The 15,935-nt window shown below is 31.8% G+C and overlaps 1 long non-coding RNA gene across 1 annotated transcript; it reads left to right on the forward strand.

Annotated features, from left to right (window-relative positions):
* The first annotated feature begins 12,893 nt into the window (after window positions 1-12,893).
* On the forward strand, window positions 12,894-15,689 carry LOC131179350 (uncharacterized). Its single transcript, XR_009148371.1, has 2 exons — window positions 12,894-14,549; window positions 15,326-15,689. It is a non-coding gene; the product is annotated as an uncharacterized LOC131179350 (long non-coding RNA).
* Window positions 15,690-15,935: the final 246 nt, after the last annotated feature.

A 15,935-nucleotide genomic window follows, 5' to 3' on the forward strand; every position in this document is an offset into this window, starting at 1 on the left:
GAGAATTGAGAGAAAAAGAAGAGAGGGTGGATGGCTTGGGATAGAAGAAGAAGACCAATTTTGCTTTTAATTTTTTTGTCTTTTTTTTTGTAATAATTATCCCATAATTTCTTAAATTAAAATTATAATTTATTTATGATGTCAATGATGATGTCATAATTCTATTTTCTTTTCTTTTCTTTTCTGTTCCTTCAACCAACCTCTTTATTTTGAATTTATGTTTCATAATTTTAATTTCCCACATTTTATTGGACATTTAGGCCATGAGTCACCTCTAAGGGTGAATTGACCAAATTGCCCCTTACCGGTTTGATCCGTTTTTCTGATAGCACTATATTACTTCTGGAATCCTGTTTTCATTTTTCCCCTAGCTTCGCAATAATTCTTAGGCCTGTGGTGTCATAATGTCCCACTCGAAAATAGGGCAGCAACTAATCTCGCGGTCATTTCCCAATACGGTCACCCAACGCTGTGGCCTTGGCTCATTTAACCCTTTATGCTTTGTTTTTCTTATTTCAATTTTACCTTCATGTAATTGTTGTTAATTTTCATTCATGACGTTTCTAGGTGACTTAAATGTGGTTCTTGACTGTCCGGACTGGCACTGGTCACCGAAACAGTGAAATGTATAGAACTAATGAACATAAGTTGTTACATATCTTATCTCATCTCATTTACAGGGTCTATCAATACATATACTAAAGCATTATAAAAGAAAATATACCTCTGCTAACATCTGCTGAATCTGGTTCCTCCTGAACCATAGCATATACTCGAGGTGCTACTCGGGCCTCGGGCTGCTCAATAGTCTCAGAAGCTGGTCTCTATGAAGTACCCATCACCTATGGCCTTGTGGGTTGTTTACCCCTCTAGGCCGCAAGGGCAAATCTCTCGGTTGGTGGTAGAACAGTGGAAGCACCCCCTCTATGGGCAATCTCTCAAAAGGTGATGCGTAGATCCACATCTAAAACATCCTCTAGTCAATAATTGACACTCTCCTTTGTGCCTCCTCCTACAGTGAATACACTCTGGAACTAGGGTTGATCCCCTAATTACTGTGCCAGGAGAACTAGCTATAGACACTCTAGACTGGCCTTTCTGGCCCTTGGACTTCTTACTACTAGTAGCCGATGTACTAGACTGGCCCGGTCCAGGATCCCTCTTACGCTGCCTATCCCTTCGAGTTTGCTCATCATTTTGTACTCTCTCTACATTGAGAGCTGTAGCCACTAACTCTGAAAAGTCTGTATACCAATGTACCATCACTAGAAGTCTAATATTATCATTTAATCCATCCTTGAACCTACAGTACCAATCTGCTTCTATAGGCATTATCTCCCGGGCATATCTACCTAGCCTCACAAACTCCCTCTCGTACTCAGAAACCGTCAGCTGTTTCTGTCTCAATGTCAGAAACTCTCTCCTTCTGGCCTCTAAATACACATGACTAATATACTTTTTTTGAACTTAGCCAAGAAGAAGTCCCAGGTAAGCACTATCGGTTGTACTTCTCTGGACACCGTATCCCACCACTAGTAGGCTTCCTCCTGTAGTAAAGACAGAGCGCACTCTAGCTGTTGCTCTGGTGTACAATGTAGCTGCTTTAACACTCTTTCAGTCTGCTCTAGCCAATGCTTAGCAATGGCTGAGTCATCTTCTTTCTTACCTATAAAATCGATGGCCCCATATTTTCTCCACTTCTCTAGTGGGGACCGCTATATAGGCTGTGGCTGTTGGTGGCTCCGGTAAACTGGAGGAGCATCTGAGTTATCTGCTCCAAAAATGCCTACTGCACTCTACTAGCAACACCATGTGATGACTCCTCTCTCCTATTTCACCCCTGACTATGGACAGGTGCATGACTACCAATTTCCTCCTCATGTCTGTAGGACCCTTCCTCTAAAGGATCGGACTCCATCAATCCTATAAAACAAACAAAGAATAGATCTATATTAGTGTCACCTCGACTCCTAAATAAAGGCTCATGCATATTATATACACTATATCTTTCTTTCTACCTATGCCTAGGAATGCCTAAACCTTTACTCTGATACTAATAAATGTAATACCGTCACCCGTCTACAGTGTAATCAAGCAAGGTGTGCTACATTCGGTGTCAGAGCACCCTATCCTATCTTATTGTATACAACATTAATTTAATGTCTATTTAATTATATTATCTTACGTATAGAAATTTTTCTTTTAATATCCCATTTCATTTTTATGGAGACCCAGACAGAGTCTCCTCTGTTTTATTAGTGCATGGTAGATTTCCTTATTTACCTATTAAAAATAAATTCATATTATTTTCATATTTTCATATATCATCTCGTTGCTCATATCAATTTTCCAGGCATTATATTATATAATAGCTCATATAAAATTTCAAGAAAATAAATTTTATTTCATTCATATAAACTTTATACATTCATATAAAATTTGCATACAATAATTTACAATCTATTTACATTCACAAAATAATGTACATAGTTTACTTACATACAATAACAAAAATACAAAAACCTAAATATACATGAGCCTACCAAAATGGACTGCTGAGGTGATATTGATACTGTAGCAGATCTGGTCAAGATCCTAGCTAGAGTCTACTACTGCTACTGCGACTGCTAGTGGTAGTCTCCTGTACCAACGCGAGGAAACAATCCATCACGCTAAGCATTTCTGCTAAGTGGTGCAATAATTGAAATAAAAATAACTAATAATTGAAATAATTATTCCATATAAAATTTACTAAATTTTTGAATTAATTACATATTTATGAAACTTTGGGAACAAACAATTTATCGGGATCTTTTTATTCATATATTACATATTCAATCTTATTATACCCATATTAGTACTTTCTTCATGTATTTATTTAAACTTAAAGTGTATTACACATATCTGTGCCTAAGTAACCTATGATAAACTATAAAGACTGGATACACGGGAGTATACTAGTTAAACATCCATATGTCTAATATGTATACATCTGTCATGTTAGGCACAAGGCTAGCGGGCAGGCATAAAGCCAGAAATAAAATAAGGCACAATAGCCAACGAGCAGGCATAAACCCAGTAGAACAACCATCTTAGACATATATTATCTATTAATGATTATTCCTGTGGGTAGTACTGCAATCTGTAGTCCCTAATTGGTATACCAATCGATCCATACCATATAAATAAGTCTAGGTGTACTTTGGGTAAAGTAGAGTTATTAAGTATTTATAATTTCATATTATGTGCTAGTTGTATTTAATAACATTTTCATGTTGCTTATGATGGGAAAGATAAGTCCCACATGCATATTCATGTCACTTTTATGTTTAACAATTCATTTTGATTAACTTCATATCATATAACAAGTCATTTTATGAACCTTTCTCAAGGTCCATATTTGATGTCTTAAGTTCACCTAACAAATTGGTCAAGTTATGGCTACTGTTTGGCCACACTTCCTTCATGAAAATTGTTCTTCTATGTCTTGTCTTTGTTTTCCTTTTTGTTTCATGTCATTTGAAGTTTTAGAACTCAAGTTATGGTCAAATAACCACAACTAGTTCATGGTCTCATTCTAGGTCCAGATGCAGGCAGATTCTGAAGTAAATCTTTGTCTAATTAATTAGACATGTTACAGCCACTTTAGGTTATGGATAGCCGAATTCCAGCAAGATTTAAGTTAATTTGTGGATAGAATTTGGGCATGATTTCTTCATGAAAAATGGAGTATTTTGGCCCTAGTTTCATCTCCAATTGGCCTCATGCCAATTGGAGCCACACAATTTCAGTTATAAGTAAAAGACCAAACTGGACTCATTGAGTCCCACAACCTGCACAAGAGAGCACTCTCAAATTTTCAATTTCCTCGAACTCTCTTTCTTCAATTGGCATACATAGCACTTCTAAATATCATCAATCAATCTCAATTTGCCAATTTCAAACAATTTTACAAAATCCCTAATTTATGATCAAACCCTAATTTCAAGATTCAAATTTCAAGTACACTTATGCAAATTAAATTCTAATACATTTAATTTCATTCACCAATATCACTAATCAAATTTAAGTAAGTCAAATTTTTCAAACTCCTAAGGTTCCCTAAGCTACTAAAATTCACTTCCTCATCAACTTGTCATTTCCTTTTTATTTCATGCAATTTCAATTTCTCTTAAGTCCAAATCAAGAATTAAAGAAGAAAGGTAACAAGATTAAGCACTAACCTCAACTTGTGAGAATTCTTGACTTGCCAAACTTCAATCCTACCTCTTCTTATTACTATCACTAGCTTCCTTATGGTGTGGGGATAAATTTTTATGAAGGTGAACTAGGGTTTTATGGGAAGAAAAGGGGAGAATCAGCTTAGAAAAAGAAAAAATGGAGGAAGAAGGAACTTCATGAATTTCAGCCATGGAAGGAGAAAAGAAGAAGAAGACTAGCTCTTAATGATTTTTGTCTCATTTATATCTTTCTTATCCCTTAATAAGAATTTGTTACTTTCCCATTGGCTTTCACTTTTTATGATGTCATTATGACATCATGCTCATGCAATAAATTTTATTTCCTCTTCTTTTCTTTTCTTTTCCCATTTCAATTACATAATTCATGATTTAATTTATTTTATGTGTTTTAATCTCTCTTATTTTATTTAACATTTAGATCAAAATTCAACTCTAGGGTTGAAATAACCAAAATGTCATTCATTAAGTTTATCGGGTTATTTTTTTATCTGTACTGATAAATAAATTTTTCCTTAATTTTCTTTGGCATTTCTAACATCATTTATGCCTTATTAGACCTTTAATTAAGTCCCAAAATTATCTCCTAGGGTTCCTCGAAGGTCTGGGGTCAGCAACTGACTTCACAGTCGCTTCCCAATACGGTTACCCATCGCCGTGACCCCGGCTTATTTCACCAAGTTGTACTTCGCTTCTTTTACTTTTCTTTAATTTTACTTAGTCTTTATTTTGTTAATTTATGTTTCCTCACTCTAGTTTGAGTGTAGTTTCAAACATTCTAGCTGTCCAAACAGTCATTAGTCATTAGAATATTAGAATGTACGGACTACCTAAAGTGAGGGTGTTACATTAGGACTTCCTCTTAATATATAACATAAAAAATGTGCCCTATTCATAAAGAAGCTCCTCTGATCTTTATCATAATAGTGAGTTAGGGGCTTATTAGGCCTCATCTGGTCTTACCACATCATATTGTGCATGATCGTAACATATCCATAACATTTCCATGGCATAGGGGAAATCAGTGGGTCATCCAACATCTATTAAGCATAAATAATTAATTATGCAGTAACGCAACATATTTGTGTTCAAGATACATACAACTTAATAATTTCATAAAATGTTGCATGTGAATACTCATGAGTCTCATTATAGTTAGTTAAAAAGATTAGAATTCAATAGGTTAGTAGTACTCATCTCTTGTAGCCTATCAACACCGATAACATGAATGGTAGCTATTCCTTAACTATAGCTTTTTGGGTCCCTCAAGTCCTAATCCTATAAAATACGGACCCTAAAGAATTATCTGAACTTTTAAAACTCTATAAACACATCATAACATCAATTCTAGGTCATTTCTATACATAAAGTTGAGTTTAGAGCCCTAAAAAGAAAAGGGAAAATGGGCAGGCAAAAGCAACCTTGGTTACTAAAGTGGGGAACTTCAGTTACCGAAGTCGTGAACTCCATATGCCCTTGAAAAGTAGTAGCTACTTCGGCTGCTGAAACAATAGTTTTTAATAGCCGAACCTGAGAATCTCCAAAATTCCCAATCATTTCTGTAGCAACTCTTCATTCCCAAAATTATACTAACACATTTTTAAAGCTCTAAAAACTCAATTCAAACATATAATCAGGCCATGAACTGATCAACTAACTCTTTTTAACCCTATAATATCAATATGCATCACAAGAATCCTAAAACCCATAACCATTTTCAAACCATCAACCAATTTCTAAACAATTGAAACTCAATCTAAAAGCATAAAACTTCTATTCACACATATTTCTAACATAACTTGCATTAAGACCATTTTGATCTTGTTACATGCATGAAACCATTATTAAAGACCCATTTTCTTTGAAAAGTTAAACCCTACACTATTCTTTGTTCAAACATATGGAACCAAGAAATCAAGAGAAGATCAACCTCACATGTAAGAAAAATTTTTACCTCTTTAAAGCTTTAACTCCTATACCTCGATTTTAACTAAGAACTTCCCCTTGAAATCTTTTAACTCTCACATAGACTTTAACACAGAAGCAATCATATAAACTTGTCAAAATCTACTCAAGAAGAGAAATCACATAAGTGAATTAAAGCTTGGAGTGTCACTGCACTTGGATAGAGAAAATTGGAGAAGTTTACCCAATTTTCATTTGTCTAGGTCTATATATACACTTAACACTTAAAAGCACTTTTGGTAGCCGAAAGAAGGATTTTTGGTAATTGAAAGTCCTTCTTTCTTCTTTTCCATTTTTTTTAAAGCTTAAATTCTCAACCTACTAAGCTTACTAATAAACACTCATAACACATATAAACTTTTAACACTTTCTCCACCATCCGTGAAACCCTAAGTTTCGTCAAAAATTCCCATCAATGGCTGGAATTCCAACATTAGAAAGTGGTGGATGTTATAGGTCCAACTTGGATAAATGATGTAGTCAAATTATATCGGTATTTAGTGTTAATATTCATTGCATTATTTTAGCATTTAGTTTCTTTTATGTTTATTTTAAAGTATTTTTTTGTTATATTTTAGAAAACATGTTAATCCAACCTAATCCCTTGATTTTTATATTATATCAGATGTATTGATGAATCTCAAAAACTAAGGGCAAGTCTGGAAAAAGTCAAATTTTGGAAGCAAAAAGAATTGCACAGGGCGTGTAATCACATTGCATAGCCTGTGCAACAAGGCATTATAGAATACAAAGTGCATGGTCCGTGCAATTCCTTGTGCCTTGTGCAAGCTTCTATACAAAGGAAATCCAAGAAATAAGGCAAACAAAACATTACACAGCCCTACCCCATGCAATATTGCACAAGATATGCAATAACTCAAGATAGGAATTCTAACTTGACTTTTCTTCCTTATAACTCATTCTGAGAGGACTTCTGAAGCATTTAGGACTCTAAAACAAGAACTTTTACACCATATATAAATATAATAAGTCAGGATTAAAGGGGGAGAAACCTTTTTACATCAAAGAGAGCACATAAGAGGTAAGAGAAGAAATGAATCTATAAGGTTTTTAGCTGAAGTTCTAAAAGTACGAGGCTGCAATTCTCCATTTAGGTTCTTTCATTCTATTTCTTCTAATATCTTTTCTTTATTATTTTGTAAACTTGATTGTAAAAGTCATCATGTATGAGTACTTTTTTTATTCTAGGGTTAGGGATGTAGCACTCTTAATTCAGTTATAGATTTGATTTGATTTCATTTAATAAATTGGGTATTTTATTCTTTGATTCAATCTCTTGTGATCTTAATGCATCCTCTGTATTGAGCTCCATTTAGTATTGATTCTAGATATTGATTAAAATACTGAAAGGTAAAGATTAATATTGGAATAAACATGATTTTGAACTTAGGATTTTTTATCTAGAGATAAGCTAGAATTCTGTAACACCCTCACTGTAGCAATTCTGTACATTCTACTGTTTCGGTGACCGGTGTCGGTACGGACAGCTAGAACGTCTGGAAAAAAAAAAACATTTAAACTAAAGTGAGGAACCATAATTAACTCAAATATTAATAAGAAAAATTTAGGCAAAAATTTAGAAATAAAATATAACCAAGTTAAATGAGCCGGTGCCCTAGCGATGGGTAACCCAGTGGTAAGTTGCAGTCCTCGCAACTAGGAGCCCAAAACCCGAGAGAAAATTCATAAAATAATTTTTGGGACTCCAGATAAGAGTCATTGAGATTTCTATAGCATTAGAATGCCAAGAAAAAGTTCAAAAAAATTTTTCATTCAGTACAGACAATTTTAGTCTGTTAAGCCAAACGGAGGGCATTTTGGTCATTTTGTCTTTAGAGATGATTTTTGGCCGACTTGTCCAGTTAAGTAAATAATTATTATGATATAAAATATGAATAAATATTGCTAAAAATTAAATTGAAAATGAGTAGAAAAGAAAAGAAAAAGAAAATGAATTAAATGGGAAATATGACATCACATGATGTCATTAGTTAGGTCTCACCCAATCACTTTGCAACAAGCCATTAAAAACCAATTAAAAAGGAGATAAATGAGACAAATTGACAAACCAATCTGCATCTTCACCATGGGCAGCCGTAACAAGAGAAAAAGAGAAAGAGAGAAGAGATAAACCTCCATTGGAGCACACTTCAAGCTTGTGTTCTACCCCAAAACCACCTCAAAACCCTACACACCCTTCATAAAAATTAATCCCCACATCAAGAGTAACATTTTGATTGTCATAAAGTGAATAAAATTCTAAGTTTTCAACAAGCCAAGAGAGTGCTCAATGAGGTTAGTGCCTATACTACCTTCCTTATCTTTTTAATTCTTGTTAGAAAGACAAATTAAATGAGAGTTTGTTGAAAAATTGAACAAAACAATTATATTTAAGTGTGTATGAAAATTTGCAGCCATTAGAGAAGGATGAGATTTGTTGATTCGTATGACTTAAATTTTTTAGAAGTGGTATGTGATGAGATAACTTGAGTTAGATGTTGAACTATGTGTGTTGGATGTGTTAGATGATATGAAAAGCATGAAATGGACACTTGGGAATTTGGGTTTGTGAAAAAATTGGAGTTTTGCTTATGAAATGGTATGTTAACCTTGTAATGGTCAATTAGTGACCATTTGAATGTGTGTGAGGAGGAATTGAAGTGAGTAAGGATAATGGAGTTGAGTTTAGGCATGCTGCCGTTGGTGACCTACAGGACTAGTTGTGAGTCCAGCAGGTTTGGGCAACCATAAATGGAGTTGTATAGGTTCAATTGGTGCAAAACCAATTGGACATGAAACTAGACACATAATGGCACAACTTTGGTGAAGAAACCCTACCTAGAAAACCAAACCAAGTTGACCTAAAAATTTTCCTAATCCGGGTGACTTACATTCAGCTTGGGCAAAATAATCAAATAAATAGTATTTATTCATTTAGTCATAACTCAGTCTAGAAAGGTCCAATTAACTTGAAATTTTACTAGTAGAAAGCTGAGACATAGGCTTACAACTTTTATGAAGAACACAAATCCAAATTCTGACTATAACCTAGTCAAATTGCCAACCAAACTTAGGTCACCAAATCTGGTAGAACCAAATGGCCCAGAAATTCTGGGTACAGGTCAATCCGGCCAGTTATGGTAAAATGACCATAACTTGAGCTACAAAACTCCAAATGGAGTGATTCCAAAAATGAAATGTAACTAGACACAATAAGGAACAACTTTCATGAAGACAATTTTGCCAAATTCCTACTGTACAAATGACCAATGGAACAGTAAACTTAGTGCTTGAAATCTGAAAATTTTGAATAACTAATACTAAGCTTTGAAATGGTATTAGCAACCAATACCTACAACTTTAGAATGCAAAATGTGGTATCTTGGTGAACTTAAGTTCAATAAATTTATTATGTATTAAAAAGTCAACAATTTGAGTGAATAATAATGTGAATAGTAATACAAAAACACAAAGTGTAAGAACTATATTGTTAAAGGGAAACTAAGGCCATAAATTTGAAATCCATGAAATGTTCATGGATTGCTTGAAACATGAAAAGTAAGCCACCTAATTGATGTGAATAGGTAGTTAGGGCTTATATGCCCATCACAAATAGAAATCATAAAATGTATAAATGAGAAAGGAAAAATGTTTTGAATACAATGGTACATGTGAACCATTGTTTTGAATTGTGATCAATATGAATAACATAATGAATGAATAAATGAACCATATTAATGTATGAATAAGACATTAGTTCTCATTATTATAGAAAGAAAAAGTACTTTGAGTACAATGATATAAAAGGATAATTGATGTGAATTGTGATCATATATATGATCAAATGAATGTATACATTATAATTGAAAATTATTATGAAATAATGAAGTCATAAAATATAATATATTAATATTTAATGATATTATGTGCCCTTGTATTGCCTAGACATGTGTGTCAGATTGGATAGTTTGACATGCCAATAGGGTATTGTTTTAGCAGTACTCCGAAAGGCTTTATGCCTGTATTCATGGCTTTATGCCCGCACTCATGGCTTTTTATGCCCGATTATGTGTTATCATGGCTTTTTAGCCATACTGACTGCATATGTGGTTGACGTTCTGCGTCCCATGGTATGATGGCCCGAGGCACCACGGTGTCTAGTGCTAATGACCCGTTATCTAGTTTAGTCAGCCTGTCGTAGGTTACTTGGACAGTCTAATTTATTAAAATAAGTTATGAATATTAGCAATTAAAAATGCTAGAAAGTAAATAAATGAGAAAAAGTTCTGAAATAAATTATATTAGCTCCAAAAATTTGTTCCTTAGAATGATTTGAAGTAAATCAAACTAGTTCTAAAAATTTTAAATATTACGAAATAATTGTAAACAACTTAAAAAGTATCAAGGAAGTGATAGAAAGACTAGTAGAAGAATTATAACTTAAATAACATTACAAATGTGACTTTTATAAGAATATAAGTATAAGAATAAATTTTAGATTTATTTGTACATTATATAAAAGAGTATTGTAAACTTATTAAAGAAGTGATTATAGAGAGCAACATAAATGACGAAAGACATATTGTATGAAAAATTTCATATGAACCCAGTAAAATTCTTGAGTATAGAAAATATGCTCCAATTATTTTTACTTATTATATTATTTTCTTATTATATTATTGCACCACTAAGCAGCAATGCTTAGCGTGATGGATTTGTTTCCTCGCGCAGGTACTGAAGTTAAAGCCCAGCAAATACCAAACAAAGATTTTGGAGTTCTGATCTGCAGAGTGTTCAAGGTTGTCACCTCTTCAGCAATGCATGTAGATAAGACCCATATAGATCATATTATCTATTTTGTACATTATAATTAGTTATCATTTGTAATGTAAACTGTGAATGGTATATTGAAATATAGATTATGAAACTGTAATTAATTTGTAGATCATGTAAATTATGAGTTTATGTAATCAGTCTGTAAATCATGTAAATTAATGAAACTTGAGAACTTATATATATAAATTGTGCATGAATGGAAATGCATGGAAATGAATATGAAATTGAGATATATGAATGAGATGTGAATAATGAGAATAATTGATGAGATTTTTATTGTAAAATATTATTGAAATTTTCAAACAGGTGAATAGTAAAACACGTCAAACGATAATAAAATAGGGAAAACTCCGCTGGTTTCTCCATAGAAAAATAATCGATATTAAATATAACGAGAATAAAATTTTTAAAGAAATAAAGTAAGATAAGTTAGGGTGCTCTGGCACCGAATGTAGCATGCCTTGCTCGGCTATACTGTAGTCGGGTGAGGGGTGTTACAAATTCTATGTGCAATTAATAATTAATAAAAAAAAATTATGGGTTTTAATTAATTTAATCTCCATGAAAATAGGGTTTTGAGTTAACTAAAACACAAGTTGACTACCTTGAGAGAGGACTTAAGACACAATAAGAAAATATCAAAATAGAAATCGAATTTAGAAATGGATTTATGTTGGTTTGTAATTTGAAACGACATTTGAAACGGAAATTGAGTAGAATGTGCTAAATATATCAGAAAGCGATTAGCAACGGTTTTGAAATCGAAATTTGAAACGGAAAACCATCGTTTTCTAAATTACGTAACACATTTTGGCAGCAAATTTAGCATCAGTTTAGAAATCGATTACAAACAGACTTTTGAAACCGAATTATTTTTCGTTTTTAATTTAAAGGCTCAAAACTAGTTCCATTATATTTAAGTCATATTAGAAACCGAATATTGTTGGTTTCTAATTTCTTTGAGTTTAATTTAGAAATCAATTACTTTCGGTTAAAAAAAAAAAAGGTATTACTAGTTATATTTAGAAACCAGTTTCTATCAGTTTCAAAAGTAATATAAATTTTATTTTATTGATTAAATATTAAAGTTAAAATAGAAATCGAATCCTATCCGTTTCTAATTTTTTCATTTACATTTAGAAACCGATAGCCTTCGGTTACTAAATTTATCTATTGTATATTTTATTTAATAAAATTTAAAGTCATGTTAGAAATCAATTTTTGTCGATTTCTATTTTTCTTTATTACGTCGGTTTCAAAAATTAAATTGTTATCTTTTTTATATTTAGAAATTGATTTTGGTCTATTTCAAAATTAATATAATTTTATTTTATGTACGAAACATTAAATTCAAAATAGAAACCGATTCCTATCGGTTTCTAATTGTTTCATTTATACTTATAAACTGATAATTTTCGATTTCAAAATTTATCTATTATATATTTTATTTAATAAATTTTTGAGTCAAGTTAGAAATTGATTTTTTTCGATTTCTATTTTTCTTAGTTATATTTAAAAACCGATGCTTTTGATTTGAAAAATTAAAGTGTTACCTTTTTATTTAGAAATCTATTTCAGTTGGTTTCAAAATTAATATAATTTCTATTTTATTTACTAAATATTAAACTCAAAATTAATTGAAATTTCTTCACAATATTATTGCAATATAAAAATATGTGAAAAAAATAAATATATTTAGAATAATAATAATTAAAGTAAAGTTAAAAAATAATTAATATTTTCTTAATCTTTTAAAATAATAAATAAAATAGGAAAAAAAAATTTTCCAAATTCTTTTTCAAAACTAAACTACGTAGTTTTAATGTTGGGTGAACTTAATAAACCTAAAACAATCCTCTCGTTTCCACCGTCGCCCCTGCTCCTTCAAGTTTCGATCCCTTTCTTCCCCTCTTTCAGTCGGTCATTGTTACTCTTTGCGCCTCTGTTTCACTGTTACTCTCCATTACAAAAACTGCAGCAGAACACAGATACAGAGCTTATAAAAATGGCGACTATTAGCCTTATCTCTCCGAGAATGTCTGCCAGGGATCCTCGTGTTTTATCCTCATCGAAGAACCTGAGCGATGTTTCTCTTTTGGATTCCACAATTACTCGAACCAGATTTTTCTCTCAATTTGAAAAGCGAGTTTTTTTTTTTTTAGATCCATGGTGGTTACGAAGCAGAATCCTGAGAAAGGGTCACGCGCTTCTGCAAATGATCCTTTGATTGCTACTGCTTTGAGTTTACTTTCTTATTTGCTTTTACTTTGTTTGCTTGCTGAGAAATTGTGAGAGAAGAAAATTAAGAGAAAAACGAGGATTTTTAGATTTTGATTAGTTGAGAGTAGTTAAAGCAATATGAGGAAATCAGCTTCAATTGTTTCTTTTAGTAATATTGTTGTTGGTGCTACTAGTATGTATTTATTTATTTATTTTTACCTCTTCCATGAGCATGAATCGCACTATTTCGTTAATTGAAAGACTGGAAATCAGCTCAAGTCTTGCAATTTCTTACTTCAATTAAGCTTTCATTTCATTATAAAGCGAAGGTGTCTGTGGTTCTATAAACATTGACTTGATTTTTGTTTGCATCCATAACTATTTTCTTTATTAGCGCTAAACGCTATTGAAGATGTCTCATCAAAATTATTTTTGCACGAAACATGTTAAGAGTGCTGTGTTTTTAACAAGTATGGGATTTTTGATTTATTTATTTATTTTTTTTATGCCTCAAATTGATGATCTCTAGTTCAGTTGTCACCATCTTTGTACCTCAATACCTAGGTTTCTTTCCTTTTATTGCCCCTCTTGTTTCTTAAGTTCATTTGTTACTATTTCTTTTTTTCGGTTGTGTTAAATGGTTATTCCCGTTTGGTAATGATCCGCTTCTTCTTGTAGATTCTAATACTTGGTTATATAAGTTTCTTTTTCTTTTTCTTTTTCTTTTTGCTCAAGATTTTATTTTTCTACTTGTTTTGATTTTCCAATTTACTATGGCTGTCCAAGACCAGATTAATTAAATTGTTTGGTTTTCCATTTTGACCTAATCTGGTTTTGAAGATATTTTGTTATATAATTTTTTTGTGTATATTTATATCTTCCTGAAGTAGAATATTGCAAAGTATTGGTGGGAATTTTGATTTTCTACAAATTGTAGGATTTAATTTGAACTATAAGATATAGCCTATCAAATCCATCGTTGAGATCATTTTGGAGTGTTTAAATGGCTGTGAAAACTATGTATTTCAAAGAACATGAAGGAATTGTCCATAATCCAATTGGGCAGCTGTCGTCGGTGCCATCAATGCCTTTGGTGGAATACTTTTGGATCTCAATCTTCTTATGGTGAATCCTGTGCTCTATTCAAGACTTCTTTAATAGAATGGCCACCAATCTGTGAAGACCAACTCACTGCCATGAAGCAAGCCAGGCTGGGCATCGTGCAAGGGCTAGATAAAGGGAATATGACTCAATCCGCTATCTTCCCTAGTAAATCTCCTCTATTTTTGCACATATATTTCCAATGGATTGATTACATTTTTATAGATTACGGAAATAAAACTTAAAAAGCTTTGAAAAAGGTCTACTGTTTATCATCTTTTGAGTTACTGTTAGTCGTCAAAAATATTAGGTAGTGTCTTGAATATGTAGTTTGTATTTTGGCCATGAATCGATTGGAAATTGGATGCAAGTAAGCCTAGTGAGAGTTGTTTTTGGCTTGACATTGCCTATGGTTCATGAAACAATAATTAAGGACCATGTAGGATATAAAGTTATACTTTTTGTTCACCAATTACACATGCAAAGAAGATTGAAAGGAAGGAGTGTCAATTTTGGATTAGGATGTGTCATCTAAAATGGGGATTAAAGCTCTTTCTTTTTTTTTTTTTTTACATATCGTTTCCCTTGTTTTGTTCGAGTTCTGTTGTGTGTGATGTAAAAGTAAATCCCCATTAGTTGTGTATAATTTTTCAAATCTTTATAGAAGCAAGTTCTCGTTATCTGAATAAGCATATGACTTTATTTGGAAGGTCTCGAGTTAAAAGATGAAAAAATTACATATTTATAAATAGTAAACTTAATTTTTATTATAATAATATTTTTCTTAAAATAAATTTAAGTTTCAATAAAATAATTATTTAATTTCAGGGCCTTTAGTTTTGGTTTTAGTTTTGATCAGATTATTTTTTTTTTATTTTAGTTTAGAATTGAACGGATTAATTTGTTTGATTTAAATTTAATTTTGATTAATTTAATTTTGACAGATTTCAATTTTGAGTTAAATTGATTTGATTTTGGACCAATTGGCCATTAGCCAGACGAACAGTTCAAAATCAAGAGAGATTGACAGCGTAAGCTAATGTTGAAGGAGAGATACTGACACCGTGAGTGGATACTGGAGGAGTATATGCAGCAAATGATGTAAAATATAATAGCATAAATGATGTAGGGTAGATAGCTTACAGCTCTAGCTCCAGATGCGATTCATTAGAATGATGGTAGAAAGGCTGATAATGATGATGAGTGATATTATTGATGATAATTAATTTATTTTTTTGTTATTATGATATTTTATTATTTCATACAATACATTATTACTGTTATATTTATAAATAATATTGATTGATATTTGATAGCCTGAAATTATAAATGTTGTAATATTAAGCATTTAAAATTAATATTATATTATATGTTTTAACGCATAAAATAATATATAAAATAAAAAATAAAAATTTTCTACTAATTTGAAATGGATCAGAAATAAATTTCCGTTTCTAATCTAAAAAGAAAAATTTTCGGTTTCAAACTAAAAATAATTTTATAAACAGATTTGAAGTAGAATTTCTGTTTTTATTTAAAAATTGAATGCATTTC

The sequence above is a fragment of the Hevea brasiliensis genome, chromosome 1, assembly GCF_030052815.1.
Source record: "Hevea brasiliensis isolate MT/VB/25A 57/8 chromosome 1, ASM3005281v1, whole genome shotgun sequence".
Classification (NCBI taxonomy): domain Eukaryota; kingdom Viridiplantae; phylum Streptophyta; class Magnoliopsida; order Malpighiales; family Euphorbiaceae; genus Hevea; species Hevea brasiliensis.